A 21,428-nucleotide genomic window follows, 5' to 3' on the forward strand; every position below is an offset into this window, starting at 1 on the left:
ACGTAAGGCAAGGGGGGAAAAAGTGCATAAAAGTAGACAACAGCTGAAAATACATGTCTAACTATGTCATCTAAGGGGCTCATTTTTAACAGTGTCCACCAGGTGATGCACTAAATCATGCTGCTGTCCATCAGCCCTAAAGACAGATGACCACAGCCTGACCACTTGCTTGAGGCTCCGCCCCAAGCAAAGATGACAACACAGAAAGAAGAAAAGAACATCAGAGTGTATGTATAGCTGCGTATATGTGTGTGTATGTATGTGCACTTTCTCACTTTTGGGAGTGCAGACGGCATTCACGTGCACTTGTAAATTGCAGCACACAGAGATACCACAGGAAACCACAGGAAACGCTATCTCTATAAGCACGCGAAAAACAAACAAGACTTTTTTTTCCTTTCTTTTAAATACAAAATGTCCCCTATGGCTTATACAATGTCAATAGGAAGTTTACAGACACCGTGTGCTCAGATGTGGGGGGAACTACGCTGAAGACACAAACAATGTTTTAAAAAAAAAGAAAAGAAAAGAAAGAACAAAAAGACAATAGCAACAGTATTTTTGCAAATAAGTTTCTGTTGCTTCTCACAGACTCATCTCAATGTACACCTGGGAAGACTGCGCTGGACAGATGCTGTAATTCCAGTGCCGGATTAAAGTACTAAAACTCACCCAAAAATGTTTCCATCATCATTCTTTTACTCGTCTGTCATTCTGGCTCATGCTTTAACAGCTGTAACCACTGCAGCCCAAGCATATATATATGGTTCATGTGTATTTTTACACAGCATTATCCTAGTACAGTAAATCACAGCTAATTTTAAACAGGACTTGTAATGTCTTTATTTATTTTCTAACAAATGTACACTGATGGTGTGGTGAATGTTCCTAGTAACCATGACCAGGTTTTCATGAAATCAGGTCAAAGAATTGAGCAATAACTGCAAACCACTGGTTTAAACTCACTTTCAGCTATTTTCTGCTCACTGACCTGTACGAAGCCAATGAGAGAATTAATATGGTTATCTCAGGGTAACCGATCAGATGAGAGTTTGCTTAAAAGAAAACTGGTGGGCTCCAAAATGATGAATAAGAAAATATTCTGAACTGTGAATCATGCAAAGCTACTTTCCATGAATCACAATCCAAGACTAAACAGCTAGAACTGGCAATGACGTTTAAGACATTTAATAAGGTTTAAGAAGTTGCAGCTTCCCTCAGTTTGATGGCCTGTAAGAGGTTGTACTCCACTTTGCTGATTTGAGAAACAGATTGCAATTATCAATGTGTCCACATGCATAAGTGACACATAAAAAATTGGGGGGGGAATGCAGCACAGAGATCTTCAGGAGGTCCAAAAAAACTATTTATCTAACATCTAAATACAAGAACCTTTAAAGGTCTTGAATTCAGGTAATTTCATTTAAATCATTTTAGGATTTTTACAGCCCCTGCAGACAGCTGTGACATAGAGACAGGACAGAACATCTGTCACAGTGAGGACTGTGAATAATAACTCCAAAAATGTATCAGCTATATGACAATGTGATATTACCGAAGAATAAATACACTGCAGACAAAAAAGGGAGAGAAGAAAGATGAGGCGGGAAGAGGACATACAAGAGAGAGCAAATCCTCTACCAGCAAGTGAAAGCATAAATAAAGTGTGGCACATCTTTTACCTTCTTCAATTATCTGCCTTTTGACATGCAAGCTGAGCACAGTGTAATTAACATCTCAGGAGATAATGGGGTCGCTACTCACTGATCAATCTCACACATATATTATCTGCCTTTTACCAATCCAAGCGCCTGTTATTCTAGGAAGGAAATATTCCAGAGCGGACTTTTTCCCCCCTTTTGGGTGGGGGCATTTAATAAAACTCTGGTAATAGGCCTAATGACTCATCCAATTGGACTCATCTTCCAAAACATCAATTAGTCTAAGACCCAACTATACACAGCATTGTGTATAGCAGTAAATAGAAAATCCAAACCAATTGAAGGAAGAGGTGACCAGGCTGTCATCATCTATTACATACACTGCCATAGATGAATAAAAACACTTTAAGACTGCTCCCTCTGCGTCTAGAGCAGTTACAAGTGTTGTTGCTGAGTCTGCCGACCCGATAAAAGCATTTAACAATACTATATGACTATTTGAACTTCCTAATGTTGCTAAAATACACTTTTTTAAAGAGGGAATGTTTGGTTTGTGAATGGAAATAAACTTTGCAGTATATTGCTATTGCAAATTCTTTTTACCCCCATAAATACAGATAGTACAAAAGCACAGACAGAAAGTCCTAGACTTTCAGCCATTGCCTATTTATGTCAAGACTTTTAGATCAAATCACTTGTGCTGTAATGCATTAGTGAATTTTAATTCACTAATTTTAATTAATTCACAATTCTGCTCATTTTGAGCTGCATATTTTTTGTTCTTATTCTCTAGTAAAACAGTTTTTGTACACTTCAAAATAATCTTCATGTACCCCTCCCCCCAACTGTCATAAATAGCGGGTGGGTGGACCTGTAGTAATAGCCACAGTTGTACTTTGTTAGAAGACAATATCAAAAATATCCCCTCTACCTGACATCACACAGAGCCAAAAGTAAAAATAACAATAAAAAGCTTTCTGACACCAAACTTTTTTAGCTTTTTACTTGTGCCTACACTTACTTCACTGTGTGAAACCAATTTATCAAACACATGTAGAATACACGATAGCTCTAGCTACTGAGTCACATAACATTTAAAATGTATTTTCTGTCAATTGTACCTTGTTAATTTAAATAAATCCTCAACGTTCTGAAGTCATTGACACGAGACACCTAAAAAAGAACTATGTGGTAACTGGTTATCTTACATTACTCATCTGCCCTCCCACCAACAATGTCTGCTTTTCATGGTTATTCTAAATGTATCTTTCCCCCTCGACTGCCGCACTGTGGTTCTCCCTTAGGTTATTTGCCAGATGCCTTTGAAGAAACCTCAAATCAGTACTGAAATTTATGTTGTTGTATATGTGAGTCACATCCACATGCTGCTCCTGTCAGGTCAATAGCTACCTTCACAGATTTGAAGATGTGTCCCACGACAGAAATGACTAGCACACGGCTAACTAAAAGGGATAAAAGAAGCACAGAAAGCACTTGTTAACGCGCAGTACATTTGACTTCTGAGAGCACTGATGGAAGCAATGATTGAATTCACCAGCGAGGAGAAGCAATACTTCCTCTTTTAGAGACTGTGACGACAAACGTGTGTGTAGCAACTGTGTATCTGTAATGACAACTGCTGTTTAAATTGCATCACCCACAGATGTGTTAATCATCCTTTATATATTGGACAGTGGTGGCAAACCTCAAGACTGAGAATAATACTTGCTTTTGCTTTCTAATCCTACTTCTGATTTAATAAAAATTGTCTGTCGTTTTCATATTGATCTTTAACTACACTACAAGTAAAAGTAGATTCAGTCCATTCTTGTTGGTTTCAGCACTTGGTTGTTACAAATTCAATTTTGATAAATCTACAAGACTGACTACTAAACTTTACTTGTCAAAAACATTAAAAAAAAATAAAAAAAAAATAGTCTGTGAAGGTCCAAAAAGGCATTCAAAAAGCTGTAAGTCTTGCCCAAAGAAGCGAATGTAAGACAATGGCTGCCGTTGCTGCAGGGAGCTGTACTTTAAGTATATTATTAACTCAACACTGCCTGGACATGTGGGGGCTGTTTTACAATTTAGGCTTTAACAGATGTGGATTTTATGTGGCAGGTTCTCCAGAGTTTAGATGCTGCTGTCCACACAGATGAGGCCGTAAGGCGGGTCATAAAACCTGCCTTTGAAACTTTGGACGGATTAATGCCGACATGACAGCTAGTGAGCAGAGATCAGAACGGCTCACCTTTTCAACACACTCACATGCTTACCATCTGATATCCTACCAGACGAAAGCCGAAGTTGGAATCTAATGAAAAAGCAAAAAAGGTGTGCCTGCAGCAGGTTCACTTTTATCTGACTAATCAACTAATAGTTTCAGGATATTTCCTCCTGGGTGGTATGAAAGGATGTTGCACACACTTGCATGTTTTAAAATGAGCAGTTTACTAAAATAGTGAATAGTGTATTATAGGGTGACAACAATGGTAATTGCACTTCAACCAGTGTACAGTGTAATTATTGGGATTTACACCCCCACCCCCACCCTTACCTGCCCACCCCTGCTTTACAAGGTAGAATTCCTGGAAGGGAACCTGACACACTCATTTGAACTTTCTTAAAACACACACTCTTTTAAATGTAAGCTTTTCTCACAGGCTCCGTTTTGTTCACTGCCTTTTTTTTTTATTTTTAATTAGATTATGTAACACCTCAAGAAAATCTCTGTCACACAATACAATCTTAGTGCTTCACACACTCCTTTTTTTCAGTGACCCATGTTGACTTTGGTACCACCTCCTGGGTTAGGCAGGAAGACATGCTGAGTGAGCTCTCTGCTGGCTGGATCCAGACCCAGCCTCTTACACAATGCAGGCTGCCTGGCTTGCAGCAGGCCAGCCCCTCCTCTCCAATAACCCACTTCCCATTCTTGATCAAACCTGGGGATTGTAGTGTAAGGGTGGAGATGAGAAAGATGGGAGGAGGTGTGTGTCTGTGTGTGTGGTGGTGGTGGTGGAGAAGGGGGTGCACATCCTGCGTGAAACCGCATCCTGAACAAGCATCGCTGCATCTCACTGTAAATAAATACTCTCTCCTCCGCGCAGCTTCCGTCAACTGTCACCGCCTTGGCTCCCAATCACCTTCAAGTCCAAACAGGAAAGTGCAGGGAGGCGAGGGAGATGGCAGATATGAGCTTTAATTTGCTTCTCGCTGCACTTTAGCCCGGGTGCGCACTACTTCCTATACTCCTGCTCTGACCAGCTGCCCCGGCTTCGTTCCAGACCCTGAGTCCTTCCTGTCACCTTTCATTACCACATTATCCAGGAGGAGGCTCCCTGTGTAGCTGGGAAATCACCATTTGGTGGGACACCCACCCCCCGCCTCATTTATGTTGTATTGTGTGAGACATTCAAAGCCACGCGCAACATCCTCAGAGGAGTGCTGCTGCCTTGTTACCTGCTAATCCCCTGTGCATTATAACAGGAGATGCAACTGAACAACGGAGCATGACGAAGGTAACAACTGAGACATGACAAGCTCGCAGTCCATGAATCGCTGTGGATTTCGAGACTGGTGCAGTGTGCAAACATTCATTTTTTGATTAACTATTGAAGGTCTTTCTTGATACGATTACAAACCACCAGGCCTGTTACATAATCAAATATTTCTGATCGGGGACACAGCAGGAACAGGAACGCCCGATGAATTAAATGAACGACAGAAACTCACAGGATAGCAGCTCCCCTTACTGTTTATACGGTTGCCCGAAAGGTGGTCCTATTTCAAGAGCGAGAGCATCCAGGGCCGCAATCCTCCAGCACTTCTTGCATTGTTTTATTACACTTGAATGAGCTGAGCTGAAAATGGCATGCAGCTGCTGACTGCAGCGCATCAGTGTTTGGCCTGGGCTTAGCTTTGCCCACCGGGCTAGAAAAAAAATCACTCAGAAACTGATCTGTCAAAATAAGACTATATGCTACAGCCAGGATGCTTTTATCTCTATGAAAATGTAATAAAAATTGTACATTTAGAGGACACCAAACAGAGCATTAGGTATTTTAGAAAACTGCATCAAATTCTTTCAATGATAAAGTCTGCTGGAATTAAGATCAGGACATTTTCTTTAAATCTGAACCCAAGACCTCTACAGAAGCTTTAAAACAGCAGCAGTATTCAGTAAAAGCAGCTGACACTTCAACAGTAATGACAATGTTTGCCCAAAGGATGGAATGGTAGATTGCTTCTGTCCAAAACTATTAAAATAATGATCTAAGTGAAAAAGAATTAACAAATTAGGACTACGTTAATAAATCGGACGCTACGCAGCAGCACATGTTGCAACAGTAAGTCGTCACTGTTTAAAACAGCAATATTTTCCAACCAAATTGGCAGTTGAAGATAGGAGCTTCATGCAAACTCTTTCATGGGAATGTTTTACAAAAGAAAAAAATGCACAAAGCAGGCGGCAGTTATTAAGCCACATATTTACTGCCATCTGCGCGTAGTCTACTATTTTGCATCCGATCAGAAATCAGCTGAATGCGGTTAGGCATGCCACAAATATATTCAGCCTCTCCTTCTCCTCCGAATGTTGTGCATAGCTGTTACACTTGTGCTAAGCTGTGCCATCTTCAGCAGACAGTTATAGGCGCCTTCCTCTTTGCCTGAGGAGAAGGCTCACTGGCCAGACACATTACTTTAAAGGGCAGCATTTCAATGAACACGTCTCAACCTGCCCAGGGGGAGTGTGAGTGTCTGTGCATTTGGGTGTGTTTATGTTTTATCCTTAGGACCCCCAATTGTTGTTCATTTGCTGTGCAAAGACAAAATAAGCACATAAAGGCCAAAATGTGCTCTTCCCTGGCCTTCACCCACATCACAGCACTTTTCCGCATAAGTGGCTAACCAGAGATAATTATACAATTAAAACAATTTTCCGCATCTATCTGTCAGTCTGATCTAATTCACCATTCGAATGACACTAATGGCGTAAGCCTCTTCTGTCTCCTTCTCCGAGCAAAGCCTTTTTCTCTTTATCGCAAAACACACCAAAGCCATCTGTAACAGAGGAAAACAGGAATGGCTCTCTCTGATGTTTAGCAGGATGTTAGCGAATAAAGTTAAGACCAGCAGCTTTTCAGCACGATCCATACGGCAGCAAGGAAACGGGAAGGTTCATTTGATTGTTGGTGTAAATTAACCCTTGGTTGCAGGAATACAAAGAAACAGAGTGACTCTCATATTTTCTGAGACAACACTCCCTTCAACCAGCGCTGATATTAATAATTCATCATGACAAAATACATTACCAGAGAAAGCTGAACGTGAAAAGAAGAGTCAACTGTGACAGGAAACCAGTCACATTAAAGCTGGGCTCTGACACTCAGCAGCAGAACGTGAAAAAATAAACTGTAATCTTTCATTGTTCGAAGGAACAGGAAGATGAATTCCCATTTCAATAATCACATTATGTAGTTGATCGAGTGGCCGATCTGCAGGGAGGTATAGCCTTAGATTGTGCCTTTAGGACAGACCTACACAGGGTGTGAACAACAAGGGAGGATTTAGCCAAACCTTGACCTGGATATCCTGCATCTCGGTCCACCCTGTGAGGACAAGGAACACAGATATGAACTACTCCTACACAAGTTCAAGGGAAATGCTCACATGGTGCTGCTCTGTTCTTCTCAGCTAGCTCCACCAATACAATGGCAGCAGCGAGTTTTATGTTTATGAGCAGTCCTGATGGGGATATGCATATCCATTATCCATTAGATATGAGTCTGCCTGTAGTGGGGGTCTGGTATTAACCCACAAGCAAGTGCCCCATCAGCAGAGAGGAAAAAACTGCCTTTTATGGCAACGGATAGCAGACTCAAGCCATTGGCCACAAAGCCCACAAATGAGGCGTTAAGTGTAGTGGCAGGCCAGTAGAGAAAGAGGAGCAGAGAGATATGACCCTTTTCTCATCCATGCATGAATCTGCCCTCTGCCTCTCTTTCTCGCTCTGTGCCAGTCGTCTAAGAAAAGAACACATCCAACCATGCTTAACTACCCAACAACGCTCACGACTAAATAACAACTGTCACCTGCAGCAGTATTCACCACAACGCTGGTAATGTTACCGCCGTGTAACGTAATCTTTCTAATTGAATATAAATTTTTATACAATATTTGGAGAGATTCCTAACTGACATTTTCTGCAATTAATTGCCAGATAGAGGCAGGTCTAGTGCGGCAAAGTTAAAAAATACAACCTGACATGGAGATTGGGAAACAGAGTGCAGCGAAGGGGCCTGCTGGGATGGTTTCATCATCGTGCCTGACCCCCCCTGCTGCTGGGAATGGCAGGAGATGGGGGGAGCAGGAGGAGATAGACTCCTCTTCACAGTCAGAGATTTAATTGCACGCAGATTCCATTACCTCTGCACAAATGTCACATTCTCTTCTGATCAGGGGGCACGGCAGCCACTGGCAGTATGGCTGGCAAGCAGCCAGACTATAGTGCAGAAAGTGTTCAGCCAATCAGGGCTCCCGGGGCAGACAGAGGTGAGAAGAGGGATGGAAAGACTACTTCACACCAAAGATATTAAAAAACAAAGGAGAGTCACAAACAGAAAGCAGCAGATGGTGCAACGTTTAAACGGCGCGTGACGTGCTGCATTAACAGATATTAAACAATTTATTGATTTTAGACTGTTGTTATAATGGGGCACTAAAAACTTCTGGACATAACATTCACGAAAACAAAAAGTATGGATTTTTCTGGAAGAAGAAAAGGCTTTTTTTTAAATATATTAAAGCAGTCATTTGTGTTATTCTTTCAGACTAGCAGAGAAACAGCTAATTTTATTATCTCTAACAAAATGCAAACAATTCCCATTATCAAGTTCTGATGCTCAAGGACGTGTCATGTTTTGTCTGACCAGCAATCCAAAACCCAAAGATACAAAGATTTAAGCTACTTTCACAGAAGACTCTGAAAACCAGCAAATATTTAGGAAGCTGTGAATTTTTATGCTTTTATACTCTTTCTGAATTCATCCAAAAATCAGGTGTCAACTATTATTATTCAGTTAATCACCTCACTGTTTCAAGAAGATAATATAAGGACATTTTAAATGGTTGTAATGGCCAGAACAGCTAGAATTACAACTTCACCCTCAAAATGTTACCCAAATCATGGTTAAACTTTTGTATTATTATCCTTCATACTTGAATCGAACAATATCATATCATTGTTTTAAGAGTTTCCATTTAAAAGGTCTGAATTGGGACCTCCAGGAATAGGGGGTAGTGAAGTACCCCTGATTGACTGTCCTGATTCTCCATCTGGGAAAACAGCCACTTACAAGAGCAGCCTTTTTTAAACTGCTGGCAAAATCTGGACAAGTGGGGCAGCAGTTTAGAAGCCTGGGACCAGTCCTCACAGATGCAGAGCTGAAGTTTATTTATTTAAAATAATTGCAATAATGGTCACTAAAATTAGATATTTTCCCCAAAACAGTAAACTCTCTCCGGGACTATTTGTGTCTCTATTATTCACATCTGTGCTTAGTAGCCAGTGAAGCCTAACAGTGAAACTGCTAAAAAACTGACGATATTCTGTTGGGATGTGTTTCAAACAAATTATGGCTTGAAACACGTAAGCCGAAAAGTCACATCTTACAGTGCTTTGAAGACACTTCACAGACAAACAGCAGGCACATTACTGTATGCAGTAAGAGAAGAGTTATAGTGGGAGGACTGACACATACCCTGATCACTGGTGCAGGGTCGACTGGCACGCCATTCCTCCAATCAGACTTCAGCTTACGGTCTTGAAGGCAGGACCACGGGGGTTTCACACAGAGGACACAAACAGAGAGAGAGAGAGAGAGAAAAGGAAGGGGAAAGATACAAAGATTACAAACAGGAAGTGAAAGGTGGGGAAAGCCCCTACCCCGGTCCGCGAAGCCCACGCGTACAGAAATGACATAAGGAATGTCAAAAGTAAACGTGATGGTCTTCAGCCACAGGTATTTGTTAAGTTATGACACACTGATTCCTGTTGGCATCTCTTGGCCTATATGCATACCAAGTTATCTTCCTTTCATATCAGAACATGCACATAAGAAACTATGACAGGTACACAATGAAAAATATCAAAAGTGTTTGTATCTGTGGTTTATGTCTCACCCTAAACCAGTAAAGATGTTACAATATTCCCTTTGAGTATTTGCAATATCAACATAACAATACGCTGAATTGATTTTATACAGCGTGTACTTTATAATATGTAAATGTAAAAAAGAAAAACAGCAAAGAACATGACCAAATCGCACAACAAAATAAGCAAGGTGACACAAAAGGATAATTAAGGTTGTGTAATAGGCGTTAATCACCGTCGTGATATGACAAGAAAAATGCCACAACTCTGAGTGGTTTGATGAGTGTAAAACAGAAACATGAGTAACATATTTTATATTACTGTATAGTCTTTGACATAAATGTCACAGCACTTGTACATTCCAAAATAGCTTGTAACACGACACGCATGTAGTTTATTTAAAAACCTGTTTAGCTCAAAAGCATTCATCTGTAGCCAGATAAACAAGTGGAAAGAGGCTAATGACTTCCATATACAACTCAGATCATGCAAATGAGGCTGCATAACAGATTACATCTGGTTTTGTCCCTGTCACAGGAGTCACGGCTGCATGTGTGGCTTGTTGGCCCATGATATATGTGTGTACATGTTTGCTGTTTAATGTGGCTGTGTCTCTAGCAACACAGCAAAGCAGTGCAGCTCCCAGTTAATTGGCCTGCTCTATGAGAAAGTGTGTTAAAAACCAAATCTATAACTCTGTGTGTGGAGCGGTGTAGCTTTCCAACCAGACACAACAAACCACAGCCCAAACGTCCCAGCTCCTCATAATTCACCAGTATGGAATTCAACTAACCCCATTAGTGCGACTGCTGTTTCCACAGGCCGTCCACATTCCTGGGCCTACCATTGGCCCAAGATAAGACCCTTCTGATTACTCTGTTGCATGCCTGTCATTACTCACAAAAAAATGTTGATCCCAACAGACAGCCCCCCTCATGGATTGATGGCTCCTCTATTGTGTCCCCATGCCCTTCAATTGAAGCACTTGCTTTCAGACGGTCCCCTAACTTCAAGTTTGACGACAGAGGGCAGTCTGTGACTTCGGCCAAGGATTGCTGCCAAGTTTGCCACATCAAAAGTACAGCACTCAGACTTCATGAGAAGATCCAAATATGATGGGATTTACGCGCTGTATCACAAATAGACTGGGATTTCATGAGCTCTCAAGCGCTCTTATGATTTGATGTTTAAAAAACTATTTGGCCAATAGCTAATAATGATATTTTCCAGTCTTTTTATTTTGTATCTATTTAGTTATCTCTTTGTTCCTGGTAAACAAGGACATCTCCTTTTCGAGAAATAACATACTACTCGACCACAATATCCTAGTAATTTCTGGTTATTTATCTATATGCTAATACTAGTCGGCAGTGCCAAAACTGACCTAAATTCATAATCAGACTATATATCAGTGCATCCATATATCATACAAAAATATCAGAAATAGCTTTCTATGAATGTAACTGAGTAAGCAACTTTATGAGTAAACAACTAAAAGTTATATTTCATCCTCCTCTAGACGTACACTCAAGCTTGCTCTGTCACCCAGGACTATTTAAATCTTCCGACTGGGCAGAGGCCCATGTGTGAACATCACTGCTGCCTTGAATGTGTACTGTGTAAAGTCTGAAATTCAAGGGAAGGGTTCAGTAAGATACATTCAAAGTGAGATGGCTCTCTGGTTTAGTGTAACTTAAAATCAGCTAGAGTCAAGTCACCGACTGGGCCACAGAGCAGAGACTGGGACACTGGCGGTGAATCGGATCAATGGCCTGACCCATTAAGTCACAGCACTCCCAGCACCTCATTTAATAAGAGGCGATCTTTGGGAACACCCCTAGCTGACCCATGCTACCGGGGACCATTACAAGAGAGTGGTGTTTCAGGACCAACGCCCACTTGACCCGGTAGCGTAAAGACACCGAGGAGATCCACATGATTTAAACTCCTCCCTAAGACGTGCTGACAAGGTTACAGGGTCAACACAGACATTAACAGGTCAGTGTGTGGCCCACTTGGGAACAATTACTCCCAGTCACAGCTAAGTGGACACTTGATTGAACACGACGGAGGCAGGACACACTTCCCACAGATAACAATCCCCAGAGCCATTTAGGATAAAAAGCCCTTGTGATACAGCCTTTATGGACAAAATTCATCTTCCTTTTCCCTTTTAAAAGAATGTGAGAGTGTGATAGAGAGCCATTCTCTGGAAGAGATGAGTCTCTCAAAGCATTACCATTTTCTAGCAATACTAATAGCTGCTTATGACAAAGAAACAATTACAAGGTGACTGGGATTAAAAGCTAAACAATGTTAAGTTTTCATTTTTCTTGCCACACTCAGAATGCCCAAATTTATAAGAGCAGCAAATGAGACCAAAAGTAAAAGGGCTTAAGATGCTGACATAGATTTACTATTTCCTGAAAAATATCTCTAATTAACTATGTGAGTGTGCAGTTTGTTATGATATTCAACCTTTAGCCCACTAAAAGTTTGACTCCTTTCTCACCACAAGTGACTAAAACTTTGCTTCAACTTTAGTTCAAACATCTGGTATGTTACGAGTACACGCACTAGCAAATACACTAATAATGTGCAGCTTTGACATATACTGTAACGGAGAAAAAAACACATATTCTGAGGTATCACTTGCAAATAAAATAGCGCACACAGGTTATGTGGATCTCTGGTAAAATGGTCACTCTTGTCCTATAGTCTCTTTGCACACAAATAGGGCTTATCGATTCCCGAACACATTTCCCCGCATTTGCATAAGCTGTGTGTTGTTTGTGGTATTGTTTCTTTTTTTCCACAGGGTTTGTTTATTTATTTCTCTATGTTAGAAAATCGGTTCCACATTGTCCCTCGATCTGCAGCAGCGGCTGGCGCTGCAGCTGTTAGTTGTTAGTGACTGGAGATGACACAGTTCACCACTTCTCCAAAAAGCCAGCGAGCCTGGAGACCCGCACAGCTGCAGAGTGAGAGGAGAGGAGAGGAGAGGATCTCTCTCCTACTTCTCTATCCCAGCCTTCACCAGTGCATCTTCAATTCACTTTGGAGCCCGGAGAACGAGCCGTGCTAACCAAAGAATTCGGCCCAATGACACAACATTAACCCATTTGTACACACAAAGTGCAAAAGCAACAGGCTCACCAGCTGACCTAATGGTTGTTGTGGCAGGGCTTTATTCCCTGGGACCGTTTTGTAACCAAGTGGGCACCATGTGAATACCATCTGTGTACCACTTATTTAAAGCTGGCAGAGGTCCCGTGGCAGCCAATCTGGCAATGAGAAAAAGGAAATAAATTGCATCATTTACTTAACATGCATTTACTGTTGTACCTGTTAAAAGCCCATGACTAAATTTTTTTTTTTTTTCTGGTGCCACCTTTTTCTTTCAGCCAAAACTGTGTTTTATGCGTGACAAACCGAGCAACTGTCAGCGGGCTGATAAAGGAGGTTTTTCAAGATGTTAACCACATGAAATCACATTTGCCACCAAGTATATTAAGAGCCCTAAATCCATTTACACCAAAGAAATCTCCAAGTGCATTATGCACTTCACAGAACCCATAAACAGACAATAAGCATATTGTAATTATAATGCCAACTCTTTAATTACGTGTGTCATTTGGGAATGGTCGAGCTTACTAATTGTCAGAGTGATGTGAAAGGACTGGGGGAGGCTAGAAGGAGATCAAGCCTCAGGCCCCAATGAGAACCATATTCCCCACTCTCCAAGCGTGTTAGAAGGCAGAAAATTCAATTGGCATGGTTCCAAAGAAGAACAGTCCAAACAGCCTTAATCAGCAGGGACAAACTCCATGCAAATCATTTACATTAGCACGAGTGGAGAAAGCAGAAAAATATCTGTGGTTTCACTCTCACAACATGAAAGCAAGGAAACTCCTTTGCCTCCTGTAACTTCAGTAACAGGGCTCTTTATATCAGAAACATGCCTTTAGCTGACACCATCTAAAGAAGCAAAAAAACAAACAAAAGGAGGATAAAATACAAGGCGCCTATGTTTACTCCTTATGTGGAGGTGTCCTCAACACAACATCATTAGCATATTAAAACGTTTACCGGTGAAGCAACAACAACAACAACTCTGTGGCTGTAAGTGAATTAGCACTGCATATGTTTTCTTATTTCCCAATACTGATAACGAAAATGTTTAGTAAATAATACAACGCCTGTTAATCGTTCTCTCAATAGTAGCACGTAGCCACCATCTGATAAAAATCATCCATCTGTCATCTGATCAAAAACAACTTGCTAACTGCAAAAATGTTCAGGTGGATTCTGGTGGTGCATTCTACATTATTGTTTTGAAAGACTTCTGACATCAATCACAGGGCAAACCGAATGGAAGTGTCATCACAAACCAAAACATCCTGTACTGAATAATTTGAGGTGAATACTCATTTACCCTTGTGGTTTTATTTGTGTGTTTAAAAAAATCAAATAGAAATATATTTATTTCTGGCAGCTCTAAACTAAAGTTTCTCATCATTTGTCAGCTGACACATTCAACGACACATGCTGATATCTATTCAGTATGAATAAACATTTTAGATGATGCTGCAGGAGTGCTTTGAAACTCATTTTACGGGTGTTTTCACTCTTTTTACTGTAGCTGTCACAGGAAAATAGTGCATCTATTGCAATTAAATGCTCAAATCTGTGCATATCACCAATTAGAGAAGGAAATATCGTATTTAAAAAGCAGTGGAGAACAAATTAAACAACGTTTTATCTGTTATCTTTAGAGATTCAGGGTTTGTTTGGACATGATCAGAGCCACTTCTGATGTTCACTCCATTTCTTCAGGGGTTTTGCTTGTGTTTTAGGGACTGGAAAGTTTACAGTAAAAATGAAAAATAAAAATAAATAGGTCCATTCTGTCAGCAATAATAGTTTGTTTAGACAAGAACTTCTGTTCTGATGTCAGGAATACAGTGGACCAGAGTCCAGACAAGAAGTCAATTGCCGTGAACAGCCTGTGATACTAACATACGCTGCATATGGCAGTGAATGCGGTGAACAGAGATCACGGAGTGAAATATTCATTCTCTAAGTACAGAGCACCCTGAAAACACTTTGTGAGATGACATCTTCAGATGAATCATCAGCCAAGAAAATGTCAGTTAGACTATGAGAAACTGTCTCCACCATTGTTTACATATTGACTGGCATTATGTGGTTGACCCTGATGAGAACAACTCACAGTCTCCAATGGCATGATCTCACTTGGTGGAAAAAAAGCTGTCACTATGATGGTCACTGGTAGGAGGGTGTGGCGTTGCAATCAATGAAGGTGGAGGGATTTGAAGGCAAAAACAAAACAAATCTATTATTGCTTCTAGAGCATGAAATCATGCATTAGCTAATCCTGTACTGAAACAGTCAATCCTGCATCAGTGATTCTAAAATTTATTGCTCAAATTGTTCTCACCTCTGCTTTTTCCATTGCTCTGTCTATGTGAGGTTGAACTAAACACTTCACTGTGCCCTGGAAGGTCTTTTAAACAGGATCACTATTGATAAAAGAGATCAGAGTGACTGAGTGAAAGAGAAAGCGTAGATGTAGGATTCAGAATTTTCATCTACTATCCATCTCATATTCTAATGCAGCCATTATGCTCTAAAAAGAGACTGCTCATCTATTCATTTTATAGGGCATTTGCAAAAAAGATGACACTGCAAGAGGGTTTGTCAGAGTGATTAAAATTCTTTGAATTAGCCCTTCAATCTCGGCATACAATTGCATATAAAGTACACAGAAATGCACTCAAAAGCCTGGCCCAGCTCCTCTCTGTAGCAGGATATGAAAAGATTGATTTACTCATTTCTCACTATGAGTTGTTTTCAGTGTGAGAAATTGATCGGTCAACACATTAAAACCTTGTACATCATGCACCCCTTATGCACAACATGAAAAGGCTTTCAGAAAAATATCCAATAACTCAAAACAGCTAATTGCTTAAGTTACATTTATAGCATTTACAACAGGTGCAGAAATTTTTAGACAAAAGGCTGTAAACTATAAAATGTAAATTGTACCAGCCGTGAGCTAGAGGGAAAGCAACCATGGAGCATGACACTGAATGTACTTTGATGTCTTTTGCCAGTATCGCTCTTATTAGTCTTACATTTCACAATGTCTGGACTTTTAGTCAGTTTTCACACACTGTAGAAAAGCACGACTTGTGTGAGACCCTGGACCCAAAAGAATATCTAGAATTCCTTTATAATATTTTCTAGAGTACATGTAGATGATTTTCACCTACTTTTCTAATTTCGATTTGACGAGTGTTTCAAAAAGTATGAAATGAAATCAGCAGCTTGTTTTTATTTAAATATTTATTTCCCATAATAAGTTCAACAGGGTAGATGTACTTAAGGAACATGAGACTTTTTCAGATAAATAAAGGCAAATATTGCAAACTACACAAAAGGCAGCCGCTAAAGCGTTTAAGTTTCAAAATAGAACAAACGAAACAGACTACTAAATTGTCAATTCCACTTAAAAACAAAATATTAATTCTAAAAATAAATCTTAGTTTGTTTTACAGAAGAACAGACAAAACTGACTAACTTTTGTCAATATCAAATAAACTGAGAACTAAAAGGAAATTCTCAATCTCTCCTTGTTGTATAGCTGAGCTTTTCAAACAGTTTTAACAGTTACTTTAGTCTGACAAAAGCCGAATGACGAATTAGCGCTTCCAGTCAGAGACTGAGGCTACGTCCACACGTACACGGGTATTTTTGAAAACTGAGATTTTCCGTTTTCGTTTTAAAAAATAATCCCGTCCGCACATAAAGAGAGAAATGAAGGAAAACGCTGCTATGAACATGCCAAAGCAGCAGGTGGCGCTAGATTCCTAACCGTGCAGAAATATTGGCCAATCAGAAGTCTAGAAGCCTCGGTGGGAAAAAGTAAACAAAGCTGGGGCATAGAAGCAGAACCGAGTCGTATGTGTGGACGGACAGTAACTGTGTGTATATGTAAGCATTTAAACACTGCAGAGAGTAGAATTAACAGTATTGTAGAAATTCATTTCACCGAAACAATAACGTGGCGCACAGTGTGACGCATGCACCAGTTCATTGTATTTCCAGACTTGCTTTCGGCACAATTTACAGTGCACGCTACTCTGTTTTTTGTCAGACTTGAAATAGCCGAAATACCTTCAAACTACGGAACTTCTATGGCTCTTCCGTTCGACAATCTCTCCGGCGTTGGAACCATCATCTGTTTTCTCTTCGGTCACGCTCGGTTGATTTTTCTAGTCGGCGCACTCATTTCCTCCATTACCCGCTGGCTGCTTCCCAAACAAACACACGTGCGGCTTGGCACTTGTGCTGTACGTTACAAGTCACGCGACGTGACGCTGCGGCTGTGATTGGTTCGGCTCTGCGCTACTTAATTTGGATTGGCTGATCTTTTTTTTTTTTTTTTAAGAGGACAAGAGCGGCGAGGTCTATCGCGATAGCTTAATTTCTCTATCGAGTAAAAGTTATATCGCGATACATATCGTTATCGTTCTATCGCCCAGCTCTAATCCATAGCCTTTTGAGTAATCACGCTAAAAATAGAAAAACAAATAAATAGAGAAACAAAACCAATCACAAGCCCACCTTGTGTAGGTGGTTTTAGTAGCACAACAGATGTGAATTATGGTTACAATTCCCCCTTCTATTCCTGTTGAAAAAAAAGTTGCCAGAAAGTGTTTTTGCAGAACGGGAAGTTGAAAGGACATCAATTCAAGTTAAAAACTCTGTGTGAAATTCTCAGCATATGACTTCTTGAGTTATGACGAGGCATTAGTTTCGAGAGGCCTCGACTTTTGATTTCTGAATTCCAAAATTCAGTCATTTACAGCCTCGAGTCCAAAGTTAAGGAAATTATCCAAATACGTTCAGTGATTCTATCAAAAGTATTAAAGGTATATACAGTGAAATGAATAATACATACGTGTGTGTGTGTTTTGTTTTTGTTTGTTTGTCTGGTAGGAAACCTGGCATGGGAAAAGAATTTGGTTGCTTTTTTTATGCACACTGTTTCAATGTGTTGTAAGCTTGACCGGTACATAAGTCACTATAAACACAAAGTCAGCCTTTGGCGTTCCCAGCGTCACTTTTTGCAGAGACTGCGACCTGAAAGTGACGTGCTGTTCACATCACTCCTTAAGTACACAATTAGACTTTTTCTCATGCTTTTAACTCTACTACCTGGAACAAAATAAGCAACAAATAGGTTTCAGTTCTAGTTTAGTTTCTCTCTGTGACTCACCCACTCATTCTCTTGTTCTGTCTCCATCTTTTTTTAGACCAGCTGCATTACCCAAGTCCCCATTCACATCAACTGCAATTGCACATTTATGAGAGATATTTAAGAGCTTATGTAAATCTTGTACAGAAGCTGATCGCTAAGGTCTGCCTTTTTTTTACAACTACTTTTTGCTGCTGTCTTTTTCTTGCCACCGTAAACACTCATTTTGTTCACAGGTCACGTTTTACAAATAAGCTATGTGCCTGTTGTTCTAGCGTGCTGTTATGTCACCTGAGCACAATGTGCACGTGCACACTTACTGTCAAGAGAGAAAGCCGACTGGTCTTAGGAAACAGAGAAATACTGCCGTTGAAATGCTGCTACAGCACCTTCTACACGATTCAGACAGCACTGAAGATACAATAAAAGTACATTATTTAAACTACAATACTATATTTTGTTTAATTTTATTAAGAGAGCTCTGTTCCATAAATTATATACCTGAACAAACTGGAAATAAAACAAGCATATGAATAGATCAACAGCTAATTTCATGACACCAATTTCATGAAACGCTATTAGTGTCACCCCCACATACTAAACAAATCAACGAAATGTTTAGACTTACATGATGATATAACAGTACTGTAGCATTCGTCTCAGGATTAACAACTCTGATAGTAACTGTGCAGTATTGACACTGCAGGGTGACAAAGCACTGCATTCAGATTTCAGGGTACAGATTTGACCAAGTTCACCTCCGTTCCATTTTACTGTGCCACTTGCCGTGTGTAACGCTATTACAGGTTGTTAGTGCACTGCTTTGTTTGCTGCCATTTGATTACTTTTTGCAGGATAACCGACAGCCACTGCGGTTGCCGCCTCCCATCGAAAAGGGACTTTACACACGTTTGCAACCTCTGATGCTGAGCCGCTCTGTGAAAGCCACAAATGTATCATACCTGACAAGGATCTCTGTGGATCTCAACTTTACACCTGATAAACACAAACCCGGAAATATTATACAGACTGGGAGTCTAGAACAAGTCAAATATGAGACTAAAATTATTTCAAAACAACTGTGGCTGTAGGAGTGTCAACGTCTGGTTTTTTGTTTCCCGCCGCAATTCAGCAACTTTGTGTAAATTGCAAACTTGCATTTTGAAGAAACGCCAAACTCAGACATGTTTCGCCAATTGGTTACAATGAAATTAATAATAATTGCTTTGTGGACGTGGCTGGGACTTGAGTTCATTGTGGCTTTTTGGTATTTAAAATATTATTGAAAAAACCCTCAATGAAACAACAGCTGAAAATAACGTAAATCTTTTTTCTGGTTTAAAAAAAACATTAAAAAAAACGAGTAACTACTTGAAACTGGCAAATACTGTCGCACACAATGGAAATATTAAATAGGAAATTATACACTGTTTTCCCACAATCTCCTTTTAAATTTTTCATTATTATCTTGCTATTCATATGTTAGTCATTTAAATGTAAATTATTTTATTACAATTAACGTTATTTTAAAAAACTGGGTGTAGACTTCATTCAATTTGTCTAAATTCATTTGTGACAGTATCATCTGAAGACACTATACTGTGGTAAAATGTAACTTTGTGTAACTTTGCTTTGTTTACAAAAAAAAAAAAGGAATGATGCATAAAAAAATATCATCCAGTACTACCAAAGTTAGCGATATCAACAAAACTACTTTAATCACAAAAACAACAGTGTTTATCTAGTCAGCACATGCAGCAAATGGCTATCCACATTATCTGCTTCAACACATAATTCCAGCCCTGGCTAATCTATTGACCAAAATGATTAAAGAAATAACTCCTGTGAAAATAACCATCTCCAACTGAGTGGTTTGGGAATGGAGCCCCACCCTGTTTACAACACTGAGAACAAAAACAAACTCCCTCCAAGGAGGCCAGGCAAATGCAAGTCACACACTCCAACCAATACAGGCAAACAACAACAACATCTGAGGATCTACTGGGAGAGCGGGCTACCAAACAACAGCAGCCTGCACACAAACAAGGTGAGAGTTTCGAACTGTCAGAGGGAGTGAACTGGAGACTGAAAGAAAGTCTGTGTGTTTGACAGAGAGAGAAAGCGAGACTCGGTGTGAAAGTGGAATTGAGTAGCAAAAGAAAAGTCAAATACCACCCGCGCCGCCCCAGTCTCAGGTCAACTGAATCATCAGGAGTCAGGGAAGATACCGTCACCGCTTTCCATGAATAGCTCACAAAACCACATCAGAATGACTTCACCGAAGCAAAAACAATAGTTTGAGAACACTCTTCCTCAATATCCAGGGGACTCTGAATGAAGAAGTAATGAATCTCAGTTAACAAGGCCATTATCAGTGAGAGAGCTACATCATCCCGATGGACTACGGATCCATAAGGCCCTTACGTCCACTGGCCTTTTATTGTCGCTATTATCTCCTAAGGTATGCCATTAACAATTGTACAAAAAAAGATGAAAGTATCGTGTGTTTGATCTCACACTGTACATCATCATAGTAAACAATGAGGCTGTATAAGGGACACAGGCCCAATTAGCCATCTCTGCTCTCAGCTGTCAAGTGTTTAAACAGCTTGCTAGGATGATAATAGTAACCTGCATACTTTCATCTGTGCTCCAGACTCATCAGCAAGGTAGCACCTTTGCTTAAGCGCTGCACTGCATCTTGGGTAATTACTGCTTCCCAATTACCTCCCAGCTGGTAAATATATATCAAATAAACAAGCAACAACCCGTCAATTAGGAGCGCCGTTTCATAATGGGGGTACAAAATGATGTTTTATGCAGAAACAGAGGAAAGCAGAGAGAAAGGGGTAGCATTCAACATCAAAGTGAACTTGTATCTGTTAACTGCACTTACAGTACATCTGAGCATAGCAGTTTGTGAAATAATTAAATCACACGTGTTTACAACTAGTATGAGACTCTAATTAAAGGTATTTTTAATTACAAACAGGGTGAAAAAATACAGCTTGTGATGGTGCTGTTGACTGAGAATGGACTTAAAAATGAAATGTGGCCTTTTCTTCACAGATGAGTGAAGTGGGACAGTAACATTGTCGAATTCAAAGGCAAGGAGAACAGCTGCAGCAACAGTCTGTCAACAAAATTTGCATTGCTGCTCTTTCCTCATCTCCATTACTCTCTCCTGTCTCTCCTCAAGCCCACGGAGCTGCCGGCTCAGATCTGAGTACTCTGATGGCTTATCACATAGCGAGCAGCAGGCTAAGCCGGAGTGATGCGCCCAAAAGACATGATCAAAGCACACCAACTTTCCACCCAGCAATGATGA

General features: G+C 40.2%; 1 protein-coding gene across 16 annotated transcripts in view; it reads right to left on the bottom strand.

Annotated features, from left to right (window-relative positions):
- Window positions 1-21,428, bottom strand: part of foxp1b (forkhead box P1b) — a 158,335-nt gene that overhangs the window by 130,667 nt on the left and 6,240 nt on the right. For 7 of the 16 annotated variants that reach the window (XM_082532091.1, XM_082532093.1, XM_082532090.1 and 4 more), the window contains exon 3: window positions 9,425-9,486. The exons of 1 other annotated variant lie outside the window; for it this stretch is intronic. The gene's annotated coding sequence lies outside the window, so the exon portion shown is untranslated. Of the gene's footprint in view, window positions 1-9,424; window positions 9,487-12,980; window positions 13,101-15,049; window positions 15,106-15,277; window positions 15,360-17,016; window positions 17,286-21,428 lie in introns of those variants that run through there. 8 more of the 16 variants (XM_082532081.1, XM_082532095.1, XM_082532097.1 and 5 more) reach the window with 8 other exon arrangements.

Source organism: Aulonocara stuartgranti, assembly GCF_965226115.1.
Source record: "Aulonocara stuartgranti genome assembly, chromosome: 5".
In the NCBI taxonomy this organism is placed as follows: domain Eukaryota; kingdom Metazoa; phylum Chordata; class Actinopteri; order Cichliformes; family Cichlidae; genus Aulonocara; species Aulonocara stuartgranti.